General features: G+C 40.6%; 1 protein-coding gene across 1 annotated transcript in view; it reads right to left on the minus strand.

Moving 5' to 3' along the window:
* Positions 1-9,513: 9,513 nt before the first annotated feature.
* Positions 9,514-24,610, minus strand: part of LOC311085683 (uncharacterized protein) — a 29,868-nt gene continuing 14,771 nt past the window's right edge. The window contains exon 5 of the mRNA XM_084118264.1: positions 9,514-10,853. The gene's annotated coding sequence lies outside the window, so the exon portion shown is untranslated. The remainder of the gene's footprint in view (positions 10,854-24,610) is intronic.

The following is a 24,610-nucleotide window of genomic DNA, read 5'->3' on the forward strand; positions in this document are numbered from 1 at the left end:
ATTTTAAGCTCACCAGTGTCACCACAAACATGGTTAGAATGCTAATGCTAAATGCATCTTTAAGATGAAATCTGTAGATCTTCTTTTAAATAAACGAGTCTAACAATTTTCCTGTAAAATAATGTTAATATCCTTTACGCTGAAACACTTTTTTCTGCACAGACTTGAGAATTGTTAGCAAATATTAATGACTGATTTAATGCAATCACATTTTATAGCATGACAAAAAATAAAACAAACTCTACTCACCCCTGACAAGAACATTAATTAAACCTTTGGTGGCTCTGCGGCGGCTGGTCTGTATATAGACGCCAGAGTCAGCGTTTGTGATATTTGTGATGTTCAGACATCCAGTCTGATCATCCATCTGCAGTCTGTCTCTGAATCTCCCATCAAGAACATCTTCATATAATGAGAACTCACTGACCACTCTGTTGATTTCATCTATACGGGTGCTTTCAGGTTCATACATCCACAGTATCTGATCATCTCTCTGTGTTTTAGTATCAGTCTGAAGAGTGACTGTATCTCCTTCCATCACTGACATAATCTTCATTTCTAGAGAAAATAAAGAAAATGTGATTAACATTTTATAACACTGTAAGTAATTTCAGTGAACACATGCAACCGAGTACCTTATTAGTCGCTATATGTATGTGTGTGTGTGTGTGTGTGTATGTGTGTGTCTGTAATTGGATGGGTGAAATTCAAGGCCACACAATGGCCCTCATTTATCAAAAGTGCATACACCAAATTTCCAGCGTACACCCAAAACCACGGTGACTTTGAGATTTATTAATATGGACGTTGGCGTACGGCACGCTCAAATCCTACGCCAGCTCAGGAGGTGGTGTACGCACGTTTTGAGTTAGTGCGGAAATGCGCAGAAAAACAATTCCTAACACCACAAAACGCACTGACAAACTAAAAGATATGATATATTATGACCCACTGTAAAAAAACAACAACATAGTAATTATAAACTTCAGTGTTATTTTTGTGCAACATGGACTTCAATGTTTAATTTGTGTGACTTTACCAAAGCATTTGATTTGTAGGCATATGTATTCCTTCAGTTGCGAGCCTGTGCGCTTTACCTGACGTTTCAGGGTTAGGCCCGGCAGGTGCGCACGGACTGGGTTCAGTAATGAAAGGCTTTCAATGACCAAAAAATAATTCAGACTGACAAAATAATAAAAATTAGATTCTTCTTCTTTTAAATAATAATAATAATAATAATAATAATAATACAAATAATAATAATAACGACATTCTTCTTCTAAATAATAATAAGCGTCATTAATAATAAAAATCATAATAATAAGAAGAATATTACAAATTGTCATGCAATTATTAATGTGAATGAATGGTACTCCACATCACATCATCATCACTATTCTACACCCCAATACATGTGACGTGATACGAAATTAAATGCTAATTGTTTCAAAACACGTGCTGTAAAATAATGCATTGTGATAGGTCATTTGCTCATCCAAGTTTTTCTTCTTTGCTGTCTTCCGTGTGTCCATGGCGTAAAATGAGGGTGTGGGGGAAGCGGAGACTTGAATATATAGGGGCGTGTTATTCTAATGACGATCGTTTTCAGCCGCGGCATTTACCTGGATTTCAAAGGTACGCACAGCTTCATAAATCAGGCGGTGAGAGGAGTGTAGCATAATCGTACGCCAACATATACGCCTGTTTCTACGCAAGAATGATAAATGAGGGCCATTCAGAGTATGGGATACCGTACTTGGCTACATGTCATGTCACTTTCACTTGTTTGACCAGATAAAGGTTTGTATTATTGTTTTAAAGCTCCAATATGTAACAATTTTGTAATAAAATTTCCGAAAATAACTTGCACAGTGTGATATATTTCCTCCAGTTGTGTACTTACAATATCTCAAAAGTCTCCAAAGATTTTTTATTTCAGAGAAATTCCGATTTTAAATATCTGTCCGTCCCGGAAACGAAATGTTGACTCTCAGTGTCCGCACTATCCTTTTTTTCCGGTGTGGACCACGTGATATTCCACCACACCGGAACATCACATGGTCAAATGCGGAAGTGGTGGTTATAGTGTTATAGCCATAGACTGTATGGTTATAGCTGTTATGGATCACGATTACTCTTTGGCGAGTATTGAAGTGCCAATAAAACGAAAGCGTCCATATTCAGATACACGCAGACTGTGTGACAAACGGAGGAATAAAACCCGGATAAATATCGGCCAGGCGTTTTCGAGATGGAGAGAGCTGCGCGACAATCTTGGACTTGACAGAGACTCTGCTCTCGCGAGTGTATTGATAGACAGGTAAGCAAATAAAAAATTTTTATTGTACAAGTAACGTAATAGTTACAGTAAAGATGATTTTAATAGATATGAATTACACCACATGTCTGTAATAATATAGCATAACATTTCACGTTCCTTGCAGTTCATTAATTATGATGACATAAAATAATACGATCAGACATACAGGTAATACAAAAACGAATAAATTACCTCATCCGTGATCATGATTCATTAATTCCATTTAGATACATCGCTAGATGGTGAAAACGCATTAAAAACGACATCTCCCATCGTCACCTCCTTCATAGCGTCATCAAGCTTCGCCTTTGTTATTGTTGGAAACTGTGGTGAAAAAATATTACATATTGGAGCTTTAATAAAAAATAACCTTGACATTTATAATTGTCTACAGCTTTTTTATCTGTAATGCCATTTCCTGCCTTATGGTTTTATTGTCACTGGTGATGGGAGAAACTCAAATCTTTGAATAAATTGAACCAATTGCTTCACAAAATGATTAACTTTTGAATCGTTCGAAACGCCACAGGCTGGTGACCCCTACCGATCAAAACAGTGGAAATGTAACAAACACTCAGGCCAAACATGCATAAAAAACACATTTTACAAACCCACTGCAAATGTTTTATTTAATGTTAGGCTATATGCTTTATGTTTTATTTATACCGTTCACACTTATTCACGCAACATTAAAACGGGTGGTTCTGAACAGTTACTCTCTGAAGCATCAGTGTTATAGTTCTGTCAATAGATAATATTTCCTTTACACATATTTCATTTTTTACACATTATTCTCTTAACTTACAATCACTGCTTTTTTAATTTACAAAAACAACAGGTTTTGAAGAATATTATTCCACATCATCTAAACTGTTCTCAGAAAATGAATCTAGATTTTAATCCAGTTATCAGATTGTAAGACTTGAGTTACTCACCGCTGACAGTAACACTGAATATTTCGGATGTCTCAGTTGAGCTCTTGATCTTTAGTTTATAGAGTCCAGTATGGTCAGTTCTGGTGTTTGTGATGGTCAGAGATCCAGTCTGATGATCCAGCTTCAGTCTGCCATTGAATCTTACATTATCACCCTCAGATGTAGAGAAGATTCCAGCTACTTTATTCATTTGAGCTATGATTAAATCACCAAACCACCACTGAGCTGAAGCATCTTCTGGTATTTCAGTACGAGGATTTAGAGTGACAGAATCTCCCTCCATCACTGACAATGTCACATAAACTCACCAAACACACCTGATGGGGGAAAAAATAAATAAAAGATGATCAATCCTGCCATTTTTTTTAAGTGCAGCAAATGTTAAAGTGAATTTACCCTGTTACACAGTGTTTTTTCATTATTGTACTGAAGTGCTCTCTGTGTGGCTGAAATCCAGAATCCAGAAATGTGTCTGAATCACTGAGTCTGTATCTGAGCATACTTGTTAAAGTAAATTTTTAATGTTAACCACATTTACACCCATTTACAACTGAGCTTGATCTCAGTCTCCTAACACATCATCATTTTTGCAGCAGTCTGGTGTATTTAAGAAATCAATGCAATGAACCAAAATAAATAGTTATCCTTTCAAGGTTAAATGTCAGATAATACAAATCCACAACGAAAAGTTGTATAATTCTTCAGATATAGGGGAGAGCAGACAGTGTTGTAAAATGGAATGAGTTCTTTCACCATCATTTTAACCACTTCAGTTCAGTACAGGAGTTTAATCACTGTCATGCGTGAGCACCAGCATCCTCAGAAGACAGTAGAATTACAAAAAAAGTCACTAAAATTATATATAAAGATTTATAAATAAAACAGGTTTGAGGTAAAAGTTAAATAAAAAAAACGGCTCATAATGAATACATTTGTTAGGAAGAATGCGAAACAATTGTATTTAAATTTCTCCCATCTCATATTTTTCCCTCATATAACTGTGTCCCTTTAGGGGCTTTGCAGCCTATTTGTTCGATGTTTGTAACAAATTTTAGTATTTTTAATTGAAATGTTTGCCATTTGTTCACATTTTTTAACCAAAGTATATAAAGGTGGAGTTTGTATAATTGCCTAATATTTCTGAAAGTAAAACCTCAACCCCACGGTTGTAACAATAGCAATAGCGATAATTACAAGCTTGATGAAGAAGTATTTTCTATTTCTGGTGTAGACCTTTTGACACAGAATGTGCTGAAGCAATAAATAGGTTTATCACACATCCTTAACTTAAGAACCAAACATTTTTTTAGTTAAAGTAGGGGAGACTGGGGATGGTTACAACATTATTATTATTTTTTTTTCTGTCTGTTTTGGAGTTCTTCTAAGCCAGTGCATTCAAAATGTGATTCAAACTAGTTACAAGTATCAGCTATTAAATGACAGTTGTTATCTTTGCAGTACAAATAGAAAATGTGTGGTTTAGTTTCAAACACGAGGAGTGAAATGTTACAATTCACACGCGACCCCACCCTACCGACCGACCGACCGACCAAAAAAATAAAAAAATAAAGTGTTGTGCAGAATATTACAGGTCGTCGGCGCCCTCTAGTGTTCACTACCAAACCCGAACCCAGAGTAGCCTACTCCCCCCGTATCTCTTGGTTAGGAAGATAACCAGGCAAGTGTGAGGAGATGGGGTGGAGGAGGGATGCTGAAAACTGTCGAGGAATATGAGTGAATCGACTGTGTGTATTTATAGGCCTTTAATCATGCTGATTGAGTGGACCTGTTGATTACTGATTGCTGAGAGCTGGTTGGAATTACTTGATTGTTTGATCAAGAACGTGTTTCTCCCGAACCTTGTTAATAAAACATAATTTGTAGAAAAATATCAGTTTGTTTTAGAAACAACACACATACAAGCAAATTAGATGACAACAGCAAATGTGCAGTTTCTTTTTCCGGTTTAAATATTTGAAACCCAAGTGTTGAATTAATGAAAATGATTGTGACTCACCGTCCACGAGTAATAAAGCCCAAAAAAGACGGAAAGGTTCCTCATCCTGATGTTGCTTCTGTCCGCATACAAACTGAATAAAATAAGTGATGCTGTAAATAAGGATGGGCTCGTAGCCAGTCACGTGATTTCTGCGAAAGCATTCCGCCCATGGTTACGCCATACTATTTCAAAACGGTAAAAATAATAATAATATAATAATAATAATAATAATAAAAACGTGCGTATAAAATGTTTTTCGGTGTTCTGATTGGTCGTCTCTGTATAGTTTGGAGGTCAACTCAGTTCGTCATGACCCTAGGTGAAAAGGAAATATATTTAAATTGTGCGTTTTTGTATATAGCATAGTAGTATTTAACTCACAGTATAAAGTGCGTATTACATTTTATATTAAATTGTGCTAAAAATTTAACCACTTCAAGTACATTTAAGTGTATTTCTGTACAGTTCATTTAAAATATACTTTCATATTTCTTAAACTACAGTTAGAATATATTTTTAGCTTCATTTTAATGTACTTCAAGAACATTTCAATAGCATTTCAGCTCATTAGAAATATATTAGCATTACACTAATAGTTTATTATAAAGCTGTTTTATTCAGTATTCAAAATTGTGTATTAAAAGTGCAAAAATAATTAAATATAAATGTTAAGACATACACACTCTGAAATCAAGAAAACTTATTGTGTACATTGCAAAAATAAATACATTAGTAAATAAAACAGTACAGCAGCATATATGTGACCCTGGACCACAAAACCAGTCTTATGGGTATTTTTTTTTAAGTTGAGATTTATACATCATCTGAAAGCTGCTGAATACATAATCTTTCCATTGATGTATGGTTTGTTAGGATAGAACAATATTTGGTCGAGATACAACTATTTGAAAATCTGGAATCTGAGGGTGCAGAAAAATCGAAAAATTGTGAAAATCGCCTTTAAAGTTGTCCATTTCTATTGGCGATAGTGCTGCATCCATTCACAAAAATAAACGTTTTATATATTTAAGGTGGGAAATTTACAAAATATCTTCATAGATCATGATCTTAACTTAATATCCTAATGATTTTTGGCATAAAAGAAAAATCTATAAGTTTGACTCATACAATGTTTTGTTGGCTATTGCCACAAATATACCCGTGCAACTTAAGACTGGTTTTGTGATCCAGGGTCACATATAATCTCTTGAACATAATACATTATAAAGATCAGTGAAATGCTATGGCAGAGCTATATTTATACAATTCTTTGAGAAACATTTCAGTTATACCTGTATTACTGAAATGTACACTATGCATATTACATCACTAAATAAATAAGCATCACGATGCAATTTTCTGGAAAAAAAAAAGGTTATGGAAAAACAATGTGCAGAAGTGAATAATGCATTATTTACAAACTTAGGCATAAATGGCTGAACCAAAGAAACAGAAGAGTTTGAATGTCACATCTTCAAGTGGACGATCACTTCTTTCAGTACGACTCATTTTCTGCAACTTAGTGTGATTCAGACAGTGTTTGAAGACTGCTTTATCACAGGATCTGTGAAGAAGAATTTATATAAAATTAATCAATGATCAATATTTTTTATCCATGTTTAAATATAGGCCTATATGTATTATAATTAGCATAGATATGCATTAGAATTTCGTTAACTTCTCAGTTTACCTTTCAAAGTGTTACTCCCCTCGAGTTTTAATAAAGGCTCAAGTCGTTCCTGGGTTTTAACGGGCATTTATTTATTGACAGAGTCTTCAAACAGGTCTTTACATGTTCCTTTTTTGCTACATTTCCATATTGCTGTCAGAACTGGTATAAATAAACACAGAAAATGTTAATTAACCTTAAATTCTTGACATACTTGCAGACAATACTAAACGAAATCACATAGAAAACTAAGAAATAAAGCATACATTTATGCCATGTAAAATAATATCTTAATTGGCTTGTTACAAACACAGTCGGGTAACACAAATAAATCACAAAGAAAGAAAATATAGGCCTACCTCAATCACTATAGCACTCTATGAACATAAGATTAGAAGAAGCCCAACACCACTTACAGTGAGCAGAGTTAAATCAAAAAGTCACTGATATAGTTATTTGCAGCAAAAAAGCAACCTGTGAGTATTAGATGGCATGTTGTATATTGATAATTATGGTTTATTTGTGGTTAGTGTAGAAAAGGCCCCAAAGTTATATTAGTGTTGCTATTATTTAGTACAATTGACCATACAGTGAGTTATGTTTTATGTTTACTGCCATTTATTCAGTGCTTGTAATAGGATAGCGGACGTGCGCTCTGGTTTGTGTATTGTATGTGTATGAAAGATAGTCGGTCGGTTGTCAAAGTTAGTACGCAGTACGATAGAGATCGTCAGTCAGTTGGATTCTCATTGTGAGCGACAATTGATATTCCCAATACTGGACTATGCTGATGTGATCTATGGTAACACCTTCGAAACTAATCTCCATCCTCTTAATGTATTATAATAGTCTTTGTAGATTTGTGCTTAGGTGCCCCCATCACTGTCTAATGTATGAGTCCTTGAACTGGCCTGCTCCGAAGTCCAGAAGGCAACACCACTGGTTAACACTTATTTTCAAATATATTCATTTTAATCTCCCTTCATATCTGAAAGACCTTTTAATCCCTTTCAGCTCTCAATACAGCATAAGGCACATGGACCAACTGTTTCTAGTTACACCTAGAATCAGTGAAGAAATTGGTCGTCGTGCATTCAAATTCAAAGCTCCATCAGACTGGAATAACCTTCCTTCCTCACTTAGGTCGATCACTTCTTTTCATATCTTCACATCATTTTTATTTACGAATTTTCAAACATCCTGCTCTTGTTTCTGAACTGTTCTAGGGCTCACACTACTCACTGTCCAGTGTACTGTATATATGTGTGTATTTGTGTACAAATATGTATTGTTTTCTTTAATTGTGCATGCAAGATGTATTTATAAGGGGGTGTATAGTATGCTTATGTGTATAAATGTCTACCTCTATTTTTTGCAGAGGGATTTATTTTTTATATTATTTTTAATTTTATTTTTATTTGATTATTTATTTATTTTTTGATCATACTCTGTCTGTGCATAGTTTGTGTAAGTGGTGATGGGGGGGGGGGGGGGGGCTAGTTTCGGGGAGCATTGTTGGAGTGTGTGTTGGTGCGAGTGTGTGTGTGTCTCTGTGTTTGGAATTAGCTTCAATATTTACTTTTTATTATCTTGTAATGTTCGTCATTATTGTAAGGACCCCCTCGAAAATGAGATGGTACATCTCAAGGGGCTATCTTTGAAATAAAGAATAAATAATAAAGAATATATATATATATATATATATATATATATATATATATATATATATATATATATATATATATATATATATATATATATATAGTAGCGATAGTTCATTCTAAGTTTACTCAAGTGGAAGAATGTGATCTAGTGTATCTATGGTTTGAGATGAGCAAAATCTGCGCAGAACCGATCACCGGTGATCACCGCGAGATGCATGCCGGTTAAAAATGTGTCCGAGTGCGGCCAGCCTCGCTCTGATGTCATGCTGACGTATGTCAAAAAAAAAATCGCGAGCGCAAGGCGCATGTCAGATTCTGCAGTCGCGTGCAGTTGCTCTCCACCGACTGCGCTGATCAAAAGCATGATGGGAAACGACTTGCTGACGACACAGCTTAATGTTCATTGGTTTAAACAACCGTGATGTATTGTTCTCTTTTTAAATGTTTGATTTTAAAACTCTGATATCATGTTTTATGTGTATACGTATGTTATGTGTGAATAAACTCTCTGACAGTGCGAACACTTCTGAAAAGGTAAAATAATTGACTTACCACAACGGTGGAAGGAAGAGAAGATGATCAAACCTCTCGTTGGTTTTAAAATCCCAATACTTTGCTGGAAAGAGGTTGCTCGCCTGTGTTGCTCGGAGGGATCACAGAGGGTTGTCACCAACTGTAATGCCCGGCTGGATCGGCCCAAAGGAGGCATCCGATCAGCGGGTGAAGGCCTCTGCGCGTTACCGTCTTTCCACATGACAAAGTAATTTGATTAAATGAAATACGTATTAACTCGTTATTTCTTCTGACTCCATAAATAAAAAAGGTTTTAATGATATCTCTACATCATTAAGTGTGTGCGAATGTTTGACTATTCTTTTTAATTCTTTACTGAAAATAATGTCAATTAGAGTCGATTAGAATAAAATCAAATGTTTACACTTTATTATGTCAGGTAAATGTATCACGCCAGTTGCATAATCATTTCAAAGATATTAGATACAAACATTAAATGCTTTAGAATAAAGAGAGAAGATGTGTACACTTCGCATCACAGGCTAACCCGAGTTATATTATTGCATATATACTGCATATAAATACTTGGGCATCTGGTTGGACACTTCACTTTCTTTCTCCATCCACATATCAAAGCTGCAATAAGGTCAAGGCCAAGCTTGATTTCCTTTACAGCAACCGCTCTTCCTTCACCACTTCTGCCAAACTTGCTCTTATTCAAATGACCATGTTAGACTATAGAGACACTACAGGGTTGCTTGCAATCAAATCTTGACATTCTTTACCATTCTGCTATCAGGTTTGCTTTCAATACACACCACTGCACTTTATATTCATCTGTCAACTGGCCCTCCCTTCACAATCGTTGCAAAATTCATTGGTTCACCTTCATTTACAAGACCCTTCTCGGCCGCTCACCTCCTTACTTGGGTCACCTGCTGCAGCCAAAGCCTGTCATATACAACATCCGGTCCTCGCTTCGTCTTAAATTATGTATTCCCAAAACCAACTCTTGCTTCTTTTTAATCTGCTGCCGCTCGCGACTGGAACGCTTTGCAAAATATTCTCGAACTGGATACACTAATTTCAATTTCATCTTTTAAAACTATTATATCATCCTTGTTCACGGACACATGCAGTTGCTTCTCTACATAATCATTTTGTGTTGTCTACTGTGTTGTGTTTTAAATAGTATTTTATGTAATTGCTAACCGGTATGTATTTATAATGTACTGTATTTATTTTAGCCCTGTTTCCTTTTCCCCAAGTGGTTATTCCACTTTGTCAGGCCGCCATTGTAAATAATAACTTGTTCTTAATGACTTAAAAACAAAGAAAAGAAAAAAAATTAACTATATAGATTCTTGGGTGAATTTCCAGTGATCTCAGCATGAGAGAAGGAGTAAACGGGGAATGAGGGTTCAAGAGAAAAAGATATAGATTAGGATTGCTTAGGTGGAACTTGTGTCTTGAATGGTGCACAAGAGAGAAATTAAAATGTTAATTTGCCCTCTCTTCCAGTTTTTCCAGTTTTTCCAGTCTTACATCATCAACTTTACATTGAACACAGGCATGTTTCTGTTTATGTCACATCAAACAAACGTCTTCACTTATTAGTTTTCCATCTCAAAAGCACCAATGGGTCGACTTCAAACACGGTTAATGTGTATTTCTGGTGTCAGATTCCAAATTCAATTTGTCTTCCATTCACCAGCAGGATCACTTGTCTCCTGTTGCACAGGATCATGTGTATCTGTGAGAAAAAAAGTTAAAATGAGAAAAAGAAACTTAAATCTGCATATAACATTGATGCAGCATTGTTCTTTAAATTACTGGATTAATGGTGTTTAATACTTTTATAAAGCCTTTGTAACATAAACATTGAATACTGTTATCAGCAACCGACATAGCCAGGTTCCTGCTGTAACAATTACAAAGTTTTTGTAAACTTAATTTACTTTAATTTATTTGACTAAATGTACCGTCTTATTTGACAGGAATGACTCTATAATGTAACATAACCATAAGCATTAGAAAATAATACTATAAGGTTAATATCTGAATGAAGGCTAGTGTGTCACAGAGGACAGTGAAGACTGAAAAAACAGACATGTATATTAGAGATTCTTTCTATTTGTATTCATGCTGTTTTTGAGATTGGGTTAATAATGTAATGTTGTCCGAATGAACTATAGAGGAATGAATCCATATCTCACACATCTTACAGTTTTGTCCAGCAGTTCTCTTACGAGAGTTCTCTCGTACTGCGTTTATCAAAACGCTACGGGAAAAGTCTCTTTTCACGAAACACTGAAGCAAAAATTATCCTTTAATTTTTCATATATGTAAAACGCGTTGTGGCAGCAGCAGACAGCTGAAGCAAGACGGCTTGTCTGCTCATTGGCTGCTCTGCGGCAACTGCATAAGCTTCGCGCCCTCCTCGCCACTTCCCGCCGAGACGGGCGTGGCTTACCTCTATAAAAGGAGCTCGAGAAGGCTGACTCACTTGATTTTAATCTCTTCAGCGAAGCGCACGCATCGCTGGATCACGGAAGCAGCGTCGTTCGAAGCAAGCACTTCAGCGGGACGAGCCCTCGAAGCCGCTGGCCTACGCCGCCTTCTACAGCCGTACCTGCTGCGCTTTCCGACGCCCATATCCTTTATTGTGCTCTGTTTTGTGTGTGAGTGTTCTCGTAGCACTCACCCCCTAAAAGAGCGGCGTCTTTCTAAAGATGCCTAAATCCTGCGGCTCGTGCAGAGCCCCACTCGCCGGGGGAGACGACCACGTCATCTGTGTTTCCTGCCTCGGTGAGGACCATGCAGCGCTCGCGCTCGCTGACGGCGGCTGCCCTCACTGCGAGCTTTTGCCTATGGTGGCTCTGAGGACCCGCCTGGCATCCTTCTCGAAGCCTGCATTCTCCGCCGCGATGCCGCGCCGTAAGAAGCGCCGCTCGCAGCGGGTCCCGGAACCCTCTCCACCCCGACCAAGCTCGCCGGTTCGCCCGCCAGCTTCACCGACCTCCCCCGAATCACTTCCTGATGCTCAGCGCCCGCAGCCTGCCGCCGCTTCATCAGAGGAAGTTGTTTCGGAGGCCGCGTCGGGGGAAAAGGATTCCTGTTCTCTCCTCGCTTCAGGTGTTGGAGAATTTTCCTTGATACATGAATGACAAGCAAGACAAAATAGGTCTGAGAAGGATGAGAGAATGGAAAATAACCATGTTGTAATGAAAATGACAAGCATGACAAAATAGGTCTGAGAAGGATGAGAGAATGGAAAATAACCAGCTTGCATCAGCAATGTAAAGTGTCAAAATATTGAACCAACAGAGCACCATTGTGTGAGGTTTGACCAATAGAGAAGACATGTCTAACTGTGCCAAGGTCACCAGGCGTGACAGAGGGGAAGAGATAGATTTGAGGGTGCCCATTGGGCACCTAGCGATAAGAAAAAATATAAGACATGAACACTGGCCATTGTAACTTCAGATGTCCGGCCGGCCGGCTTCTCACTTTGTTGCTTGTCAATAAAGTTAATTCTTCTGACCTGGAACCTCGACTCTGAGAAACTACTTTGAGACCTGAACCAAAAAGAACTATGAATTCGCCACAACATAATTGGCGAGCCAGCCAGGAGGGACAAGGGGTCGAGGAGTGACCACGGTGGGCGTGCTGGCAGAGGCCTCACAAAACAAAGGTGCACCAAAAAATAAGGTAAGCAAATTTTGCTTATATTTGTTTTGTGCTGCCCCTGGTAAGCTAGCGCCTGGTTGGTGACTGCCTTAAACAAAAGACCCCACCAAAAAGAACCTAAAACTAATAAAAGAAGGGAGGAAAAAGGAGGGTAGGTTCCAGGTTTTGAGAAAAAAGTGCATGCAGTATCTGTTTGTCTGTCCATACGCAGGAGATGTGTATTCCATTCGCATGAGGGTGCATTGTACATGTGTGCGTCACAGTATTTTATGCGAAAAGTGCGTTTGCAAAATTATATGTTGTATTGTCCCTAAACGCAGAAGGTGCGTTTTGACGTGAGAAGCACGTTAATTGAGTACGCGAGAAAGGTGCGTACCGACGCGAGAAGCGCGTCCCCAACGCAGAAGACGCGTTGAAGAACGTGAGAAGCACGTTATATACGCAGGAGGTGCGTATTCCATTCGCATGAGGGTGCATTGTACATGTGTGCGTCACAGTATTTTATGCGAAAAGTGCGTTTGCAAAATTATATGTTGTATTGTCCACAACGCAGGAGGTGCGTTGTAACGAGAGAAGCACTTCATTGTTAGTCTTATCTGTTTTATTGTGTGCGCACGTGATCTGTTTTATGTGAGGAGAAAAGTGTTTGTGTTTGTATGTCTAAGTGATTTTTCTGTTTTATGTGAGGAGAAAAGTGTTTGTGTTTGTATGTCTAAGTGATTTTTCATCTTAAAAAATAAGGAGGAAGGTCATTTCGGAGAAAATTTGCAAAAGTGACAATAATAATAAAACCTTTTACTTATAATGTTTTTTCTAAAAAACCAAAGTGATAGAAATTAAAAGTTAGAAATGATATAGCCGTGTTTGAGCAGAATTAATAGAAAGGACGGAGACGCATAGACAAAGTGTTTTTTAACTGAGCTCTGTGCTCTGCATGAAATTACATTTGAGCCACTGTCCCGAAATTGTTACAAAGTTAAAAACCTTGGCACCGCTCAGTGAGAGAAAAGGGAGTGAGAAAGCTGAGACAGACAAAGGCACATAAAATAAAACTCTTACAAGAAATAATTATTGAATCAGTGTTATTAAAAGTTTAATGGGTAATAAAACAAAAATTGATGAGAGGAAAAAACTAAACAAAAACAAGGTATCAAGGAACAAAGAATATTCACCGAAATTGGCTTTGTCGGCTGTTTGGCCATTCTCCGAACTGTAATCGATGTGATCCAAATAGGGAAACACAGCCCATATTGTCAAAAGTTTGATTGATTGACTTTGTCTTTTCATTTTGTTATAAGAAAAATAGGGAAATAAGTGTGTGAGAGCAGCGCTGTGTGAGTGTGGGAGAGAGACTTTGTGTGTGTGTGTGAGGCTTTGAAGTGGGTGTGAGAGTGGTTTTGCGTGTAAGAGCAGCTCTGTGTGTGTGTGTTTCAGAGCGACTCTGTGTGGGTGTGAGTGACTCTATGCACGGCTGTGTGACAGTGTGTATGAAATCCCGGGTGTATGAGTGTACGTGTGTCAGAGTGGCACTGCGTGTGTGTGAGTGGCTCTGTGCGCGGCTGTATGAGTGTAGGCCTACATTATAGCAGACTGAAAGCGTTTGCATTGAGATAAAGAAATAAGGAGAGAGAAAAGTGAGAGTTTTTTCACCTTTTGACACCTGAAGAAAAGTACACATGTGGTCTAGAGTGAGAGATAATTACGAGGCTAGATTGCGGAAAGAAGAATGATTTTCAAGATGCATTAAAGATACCAAAGGTATTAAGAATCACTTCTGGTTAGAATAGATAATGAAGGGCAGAGACAGGAGTTAACAGACCAAGGGAAGGATGAGCTTTTAAAAAAAAATTGACAAGAATAACAAACTTGAACCAGGTTGAACGAGAGTGGCTCTTAGGGGATTGACGTGATGTGATAAAAACAGATAACTCTTGAAGCTCAGAGACCACACTTGAACAGATTTGACCTTCCCAAAACTACCCTTTTGGATTCCTTGCTGACAAAATCAGAAATAAAGCTAAATCCATTGTACATCCCATACCTGAAAAGAAATGCCTGGTACACTTGGCCTGAGGGTTTGGGAGGAGCCATGATTTTGAGGAACATGTATATGGTAGTGAGCTCAAGGCCAGAAAAATGGGAAAATGACACAATTGTTAAAATCGGACAGGGAGGAGAAATCAGACCAGCACAGATAGATAATTGGACACTGGAAAAACTGGTGGTAGTGGTAGTTTTGAGGAGCAACACCAACCATACCAGTCATATGTTGGTAGAAATTCATGAAAAAGACAGAAGTGCAGTCAGCTGTCAAAAAAGAGCAGTCAGTAACAACTGAGAATGTTGCAACGATGGACAAATAGGAGGGGCAGGAGAGGTAACGGGGAGACAAATCTTAAACCAAAAAAAAAAAAAAAAAAAATTTAATTAGAAATAATTTGGCTTTGCCTCTTCATTGTTACAAGAAAAAGTAAAATAAAAGTGTGTGCGCGCGCGTAAAATGCACAGATTAGGACTATTTGAAAAAGAATGATATTCATTTATAAAGAGAAACTAGAATTATGAAAGAACACTTGTTTCTCTCTCATATAGCAAAAGTAAATGGTGACTGTGATATGAGAAAGAGAGGCAGAAAGGAGGGGCTGCAAGAAGAAAGTGAGACTGCGTGTGTGTGTGTATGTGTGTGTGAGAGGAAGGAAAGGAGGGAGACAGAGAGAAAGAGTTCACCTTTCCTAGTTCTGACTAGCTTATAAACCAGAGAGTGAGCAACCATTTCCAACATACACTTTGAACAACACTTTGAGAGATTTTATTTATAACTGTTATCCCCACCAGTGGACCTGTAATAGAGGAACTGCATTTTTAAAATACCTGAGAAAGACTAATCAGATATCTTAATAAATGTCTGACCATCTTGCTGAAAACTAGTTAAGAATAGATGCAAGCTGGGGTTAGTAAGGTATACTAAAAAGGAGTGAAACACACTGATAATAATTAAGATTATAATGGCATCAACACCTGTAGAGATACCAAGATCAAAATATTAAATTTATACTATAGGACAACCCTCCAAAAATGGAGATAGAAGCCAAAAAAAAAAAAAAAAAAAAAAAAAAAAAAAAAAAAAAAAAAAAAAAAAAACGACCAGCTGAGGGAACATTAGATGTGGCTATGTGCAGAGACAGTGAAACATTCGTAAAAAATAAATAAATAAAAAGGTATCCAAAACAGTTTACTAAGAGATCAAGTAAGATTGGTGAAATCTGCTAATCCAGTCAGAATTAAAAGTAGACTAATTTCACAAATACCAGGAAAACACCAATAAAAATAATTGATAATAAATTAACCTGAAAGAAAATATGAAAATTGCTTAAATGTTAGTTGACCGGTCTATGGGGGAATTAAATTAATAAGCAGGCCTAACAGGGATTGATATGGAGGATTGGACAAACTGGTGGCCATCAAAAACACTGGAGTTTTCTCTTTAGTATAAGTGGTTTGTGTAGTTCCCAGAGGAAAATCAAATAATTGATAAAAAGGGTTATAGAAATATATGACATTTAGAGATAAAATATTTATATAGAGAGAGACATGCTAGCTGTGGGTATGACTGAGCTGTTATATAAAGACATGGCCTGTGATGTTTGCATCTTGTTGTCCCTGAGACAGTTTTAAATTTGATCCATTGCAGAAAATGAGATCTTTGGATTGTGTTACTTAAAATAACTTGTGCACTGTGTTAAATGAGCAGGATTGGGTGACCAAGCTAAACAGACATTTTTAACAGCCATACTGTATTATACACATTTCACAGTAATGAGACTCATTGATTTAATCCTAAAATGCTTGAGAGAGTAGGGATTGATGATGAAAATACTATATATGTGACTGAAAATAAGGCAACTCAGACAGACTGAATGGCTGCTATTTTCTGCATTCTGCAAAGAAGAACTTGCTTTATTAATATTGCATGGGGAAACTGCTGTTATCAACCAGATGATACTTCTGAAATTTAGGGACAATTGAAAGAGATGGTTGTAGAATTTTTAAAGGATGGATTTGATTCATGCGGATCTCTGAGTGTTCAATTTCCAGATGACACCAGACAGCTTTTGGGACGGCTGCCTCAACATAAACAACAGCAACTGGACTGTGCAACAAGTGAGAGCAAGAAACATAAGGACACGGCTGCAGAGAAAAGAAGAGGCGTTTGGTTGGTGGGCCTTCATCCACCCTGAAAGAGGAAGCTGAAACTTCTGAGGGGCTGGTATGTACAAAGACTGTGTTGATGCAGAAACAACCAAGAAAACCATCCGGCCATCATGCAAAATTGCCTTCTCCATGGCTTGGCCAAAAGCCAGACTGAGGAGAGGCAGAGAGACAACAGCATCCAGAGTCAAACCACTATGTCCAAACATGACACCAGACCCTTGAATGCCAACAAAGACTGACAGATCAAATGCATCGGATGAGGAGGGAAACACTCAGACAGCAGCCCAACCAGTTCAACTGATCGCTGGTCCAAGCAGAAGGCCTTCATCCTTTACTAAGTGGGCACAGGTGATGCGTTTTCATTGATCACAACAGAGACCGCTTCAAATTTCATTGATTGGCAATATTAATTGTATTTTGATTATTCACTGGTCCAACAGCAGTTCTCTATATTCTGTGAAGCTGACACTCTCTATTTGCTTTCTTTCAATAGACATTAGTCCAGCTGTAAGCATTAAAAAATGGGAGGTGAAGTGTTTGCATGACTCAATAATTAACTACAACTGACGCTGGACGTAGCATAGTGAGGGACTACTGCATTAACCAACTAGGGGTAAATGCATAATTAGATAATTGATGATGTTGTCCATTGAACAGAGAGCTTTTGGGCTCTGCTTTCAAGACAGAGCTGATATAAACTTGAGTGATACTGAGCTCTCTATCAGGAAAAAAGAGGACATAATATGTTCAACAACAACAACAACAAAAAAAAAAAATATATGGTTGATGAAGCTATGGTGCTGGTCACTCCATCTTGGTCAATAGTTAATTTAGAAATAAGGTTTAGAAATAAGGATAGTAACTACACAATTTACAAACACGTGATATCACAAATGCTGTCATTACCGGGGATTGCACGGTGTTGATATTGTTGGTCATGAATTCGAGATTATGCTAACATCTCCAGTCATTTAAAAGAACATCTCATAAGCAACAGAGGAAAATATTTTGAAGAGAAATTAAATTAACAGATGAATGACAAATCAGATAAGAGAAATTGATAATGGTTCTTTCAAACGACAGCATGTCCAGACCTACCAGAAATTTTTATCTATTAGATATTGAAAAATTTGGGGTTTATGACAGCAGTGTTTTAACACAATCAAATGGCAACTGATATCGACCAGCTGTGTTATTCTAAACATTTAGACACTGTCACATGGGGAATGCCACATTGACTACATTCAGTAGCTTTTGTCATCAGAGTTGTGTTACCAATTTAGAATGCGCACCTTGAAATTTAGAATAGATAATTGAATATAAAATTAAGTCTCTATCATTAGTCAAGAAGGCATAAGCAAAACCCTAAACTTCAGACTATTGGACAAATAAGGTATTAAAAGACAAATAATTACACTAGCAACCCTTTTTACTATTTTAATTTAAGATGCGAATGGTTTTGACCATTGCGCAAGGGGGGAGATTATTAGAATAGTAGAATTAGAAAAATAAAAAAAATAAAAATAAAAAAAGACAAAGATTCACAAAATAATGTCAGAAAAGGAACAGCAACTCCAATAGGCTCTATCCAAGTTCCAGAAGGACCCTTCAAACATCTAGTGATGGATTATGTGGACATGATAAAATCAGTAAGAGGAAAAAGATACAGATACAGTTTTCATAGATAGATTTAGCATATGGGTCGAAGTAGAACCCTCAGCAGACCAAGGAGCAGAGACTGATAAAAATTTAACCAAAGAAGTCATCCCAAGATTTGGCATACCATCTCAGATTAGCTCTGACAATCAACAGAACAATTAAGACTAAGATCAAGCAATGGATGCCTTAGGCCATCAGCTAAAATACACCAGCAAAATGACATGGCAAAACAGACAAGCTCTGAATTGGCTACTGGCAAAAAAAAAAGGAGGGGTATGTGTGATATTTGGAATTGACTGTTGTACCTTTATTCCGAATGACACAGCCTCTGATGGAGTTTTTGCTAGGGCCATGAAGAAGCTGAAGGATCTGAGACAAGAAGTTGCTGAAAATGCGGGGAGATACAGAGACGTTGGATACTGGTTTGACTCTATATTTGGGTCTTGGAAAGAATGGTTCATTAAGGTGGGAATAATAATATCTGTGGCTGTTGTCATTTTTTCTTTGGTGTTTTGTGTTTTCTTTTCTGCTGTGTTGTGCCTTTTCTAAGATCCATGCTAGCCAACGTGGCCGCCAAATAGATGATTAATGTGTCAGTCAAACCATCGGGAGTTGACATCGGGTGCACAAACACAAGAGTGCACCAAATTGGGCCAGGACTGGACGAGCTAGATGATTTCCTGTAAGGAGTTCTGGTAAAGGAGTAAAGAATGGGGTACCTTGTTATTTCTGACAGTTTGATTCTGTTTCGGATAAGAGAGGGAGGTAGTAACACTGTGAATTTTATTTTGGGGTAAAATTAGACAGATCATTAGAACATGAATAGAGTAGGGAGTTAGAGGGTTTTTTAATTGTTTCTCTGATTTTTATGAAGGACCCCTTCCTGAGTGTTTTCTTTTTTCTTTTTACACTTATAATCTTACTGAGAATATTTTTACATATAATCACACTAACAGTCAAAAACATGAATATGTGAATGAGAGGGGACGATACAAGGTTTGAAGCAGGTCATTGCCCGTGGTACGAGGTAATGCAACCAGATATAAAGGGAAAAGATAATAAATGTTTTTTACTATTTTTATCACTTACTAATCATTTTACTTTTATAACAAAGTATTTTTAATATTTTAAAGTTTTTATGAATCAAAAGTGAAGTACGTGCATAAGACTACTGTTGGATGTTTCGATGGGGTAAACAGAGAAATTAATTACAAGCACGGTCGCCAATTGCCGGACCAGCAAGGGCAGACTCAACTGGTGGTTTAAAAACCCGCTGTCTGCTCCAACACCAGATAGTGCCCAAGGCACCTCTGGCAACGATGGAGCAACCCAGATAGCACTCCAGGCCACCGGAAGCGCCTGTGCAGTTCCTCTGGCACCGTGGGATAATCCTAACTCTAAGTCTATACACTGAAATGTGTTGATTAAGTTGAAAACAATCTTAATTTTAAGTCTTTACACTGAGATATGTTGATTATGTTGAAAAATCAAATGTTTGAAATAATCTATCCCTTCAAGACTGAAGATAGATAAGGAAGGTGGGATCTTTTACTCCACCCTAGTCAAGTGGGGGCGGAGATGTTTGGTCTCACTATTCCTCCAGGGTGTACCTTCGTGAGTGGGCTTATTGATAAGAGAGATGGATGGTCCATATTGGCCATGATTGAAAGATAATGGAGAGAAGCCTGTTCATGAAGATACATTCTGGGATAGAAATGAAGGTGGGACTAGGATTAGTCCCAAAGGGGGGATATGTTGGAGAATTTTCCTTGATACATGAATGACAAGCAAGACAAAATAGGTCTGAGAAGGATGAGAGAATGGAAAATAACCATGTTGTAATGAAAATGACAAGCATGACAAAATAGGTCTGAGAAGGATGAGAGAATGGAAAATAACCAGCTTGCATCAGCAATGTAAAGTGTCAAAATATTGAACCAACAGAGCACCATTGTGTGAGGTTTGACCAATAGAGAAGACATGTCTAACTGTGCCAAGGTCACCAGGCGTGACAGAGGGGAAGAGATAGATTTGAGGGTGCCCATTGGGCACCTAGCGATAAGAAAAAATATAAGACATGAACACTGGCCATTGTAACTTCAGATGTCCGGCCGGCCGGCTTCTCACTTTGTTGCTTGTCAATAAAGTTAATTCTTCTGACCTGGAACCTCGACTCTGAGAAACTACTTTGAGACCTGAACCAAAAAGAACTATGAATTCGCCACAACACAGGCAGCGAGGATTGGGCGAGCTCTGAGGACCTCGCGCCTCCTGCCCGAAAGCCCTCAGTGAGAGCCAACATTGAGACGGAGCTCATGCGAGTACTCGCGTTGGCCGCGACGAGCCTCGGCCTCGAGTGGTCTGCACCGGAGCCCCCCTCTCGCACCCGGCTCGATGGTAGCTTCCTCCCAGGTGAGCGCAATTCTCCGGAATCTAAGCACGCTCCTTTTCTTCCTGAGTTACATGAAGAAGTTGCGAAGGCCTGGAACGTGCCCTACTCTGCGCGTACGCGCTCATCTGTGTCGCCTGCATTCTCCTCACTGGACAAGGCGAATGAACGAGGCTACCTCTCTCTGCCGCCGGTGGAACAGGCTATAGCGACCCATCTGTGCCCGCCCTCTGCTGGACGGTGGACTAAACCGGTGTTGCCTTCAAAAGCCTGCCGCATGACGTCGACGCTGCTCGCGCGAATATTCTCCGCCGCTGGGCAAGCCGCGTCAGCGCTACACACCATGTCTACATTACAGATTTTCCAGGGTGATCTCCTCCGTAAATGGGACGAGGTTGGACCTGATGCTGTCTGTATTGCGGATTTGAGGAGTGCTTCGGACCTCACGCTCCGAGCCACCAAAGCTGCCGCACAAGCCATGGGACGCTGTATGGCTTCCGCCACTGTCGCTGAGAGGCACTTATGGCTGACGCTCACGGAGATGGCCAATTCCGAGCGCATCGCGTTTCTCGACGCCCCGCTGTCTTCCGCTGGCCTCTTTGGTTCTTCTCTCTCCGAGTTCGTGGAGAGATTTACCGAAGCCCAGAAAGCGTCTCAAGCCTTCAAGCACTTCCTACCGAAGCGCTCTGGTTCCGCGGCGGGTCAAGACAAACGGACCCCGCGAACCTCACAGCCTCAGCCCCCGCCTTCGGCCTCCTCTTCGCAGCAGCCTCAACAGCGCAGCTCGAGACCCCGCTCTCGATCGAGCGCCCGGCGCCCCGCGCGCGCGCCGCGACCGAGGATTGTGGTGAAACCAGAGGCCCCGAAGAGCTCCTAGCCCGCCTAGGAAAGCGCAGGTGTGTGAGTCCCGTTGCGGCCGGCCTCCCACCCAAGCGCCTCGCTGTCTCAGCCCCAAGCTTCGCGGCTGTCCCAGCGTTCTCTGCAAAGCACAAGCCTGTACAAGTGCCCGCTTGCCTGCACTCAAAAGCCGTTTTTACGGCTACCCAGATATGTCTCGAAAAGAGTGTGATTTCTGGTGTCCCGGCCACGGCCGATGGTGCTATAAATGTAGTGTCGATGCCCACTCCTCTGTGCCCATCCATACACATAAGCACAGCCCTGCACTCAGGGCTCGCGCAAATAAAATCGACTCAGGTCGATTGCGCCCCCCACATAGTAAAAGTGCCCACTACTCAGTGCCCACGAACACTATGTCTATCAGATCACAGGCTCTCTGTAAAAACGAGACCTGTGAGCGCGCGCGCTGCTTACACAAGCAGCGCGCCCCAAGCAGTAAATGTGCCCGCTCCCAGCCCACATCTACTCGCACACATGAGTCCCACGGGGCTCGCGCAGCCCTCCCTCACTCAGTCAAACACTGTTGTAAGGTCGAGGGCGAGCGCTCCGCCCGCTGTATTAAGCGCGCCCCCCGCCTCATATGCCGCAGGCATAACGCCTATGTTTGTGAGCCCCGTAGCACCTCTGTCGCACGGCGAACAGAGCGCGCTCTGTATCCGGCCCTTAGCCAACCATGCAGATGCATGGGCAGCGCTTCCAGGGGTTTCGGACTGGGTCTTAGGCATTATAAAGAGAGGCTTCTCGCTACAGTTTTATCGACGCCCTCCGCGCTTCACAGCGCGCGTCGAAACTTCGGTACCGCTGAATGTAGCACACCTACTTCGCGCCGAAATATCAAAACTGATAAGCAAAGGGGCGATAGAGCTTGTTCCCCAAGTTCAAAGCGAACAGGGGATATACAGCAGATACTTTCTAGTCCCCAAAAAGGACGGCGGTATCAGACCCATTCTGGATCTAAGACGACTGAACAGAGTATTAGTGAAACGCCGTTTCAAAATGCTCACAACCAGCAAAATTCTCGCGCATGTTCGCCGAGAAGACTGGTTCATGTCGATAGATCTGAAGGACGCATATTTTCAAATACAGATAGCGTCACATCACAGGCGATTCTTGAGATTCGCCTTCGAGGGTCAGACATACCAGTATACAGTCCTGCCTTTCAGCTTGTCCCTGGCACCTCGTACTTTTACGAAATGCATGGACGCAGCGCTCGCTCCTCTCAGACTCAGAGGCATGCGAGTGCTGAACTATTTGGACGACTGGTTGATCCTAGCCCAATCACGATCTCAGCTCATAGAGCACAGAGCCATTTTACTCGATCACCTCAAGAATCTTGGTATCACGGTCAATTGGGCGAAGAGTTCACTGAACCCCAGCCAAACGATTCCGTTTCTGGGTATAGTTCTGGACTCACAGTCTATGACAGCGCGGCTGTCGCCACAGCGCGTGCTGGACATTCAGCGCACGGCGATGTCTTTCCGCCGCGGCGCTTTCACCCCGCTCAGAAAATTTCAAAGGATGCTGGGTCTCATGGCCTCAGCATCGTCAGTTCTCCGGCTGGGCTTGCTCCGCATGCGCCCGCTGCAGTTCTGGTTGAAAGCGCGGGTTCCGCGCAGAGCGTGGGTGTCCGGTCATTTACGCCTCAAGGTCGATCAGGACTGTGTCACAGCCCTGGTACCTTGGATGGCGAACGACTGGTACCAATCAGGTGGTGTCCTACATAAATCGCCAGGGCGGTCTGAATTCCAAACCCCTGTACAGGCTGGCGAAACGCCTCCTGCTATGGGCTCAGCACAACCTACGCTCGCTGAGAGCAGTACATGTGCCCGGGCTGCTGAATGTGGGCCCGGACAGACTGTCCAGGAACAACGTTCCTACGGGCGAATGGTCTCTACACCCACAAACAGTCCGGCTGTTGTGGGAGAGATTCGGCAAAGCGGAGGTGGACCTATTCGCGTCCCGCGAAAACGCTCACTGCCCCGCATTCTTTTCAAAGACCGACAGCGCGCTGTCCCAAAGGTGGCCGCGCTGCCCGCTATACGCTTTTCCCCCCGTCTCCCTCCTGCCTCAGGTGTTGGAACGGGTCAGGAAAACGAAATGCCCAGTGCTGCTTGTAGCACCGTTCTGGAAGAACCAGGCATGGTTCCCAGTTCTGATGCAGTTAGCAGACATCGCTCCATGGCCAGTGCCGTTGAGGAGAGATCTCCTCTCGCAGGCCAGGGGCTCGATCTGGCACCCACACCCGGAACTATGGTCCCTTCATGTGTGGGCGCTCAACGGATACCCGTTGGTCTCGCAGAGGGAGTCATGAATACCATCACGGAGGCTAGAGCGCCGTCGACCAGGCGACTCTACGCTTCAAAGTGGTCGGTTTTCTCCGGCTGGTGTACAGCTCGGAGCCTTTCACCCCTCGAATGTGAGGTAACGGAGGTTCTCTCCTTCCTACAAGAGCTGTTGGATAAGGGCAGATCCCCTTCCACGCTCAAAGTGTATGTGGCGGCTATTTCAGCGTTCTCCGGTTCAACGCTGGGTCAGTCACTAGGAAGGAATGATTTAGTCATCCGCTTCCTCAGGGGAGCTAGGAGACTGAATCCACCCAGACCTCCGTCAGTCCCTATGTGGGACCTTTCTACGGTCCTGGCGGCCATGAAAGGTGCCCCTTT

This window comes from Abramis brama (assembly GCF_963993115.1).
Source record: "Abramis brama genome assembly, chromosome: 6".
Lineage (NCBI taxonomy): Eukaryota > Metazoa > Chordata > Actinopteri > Cypriniformes > Leuciscidae > Abramis > Abramis brama.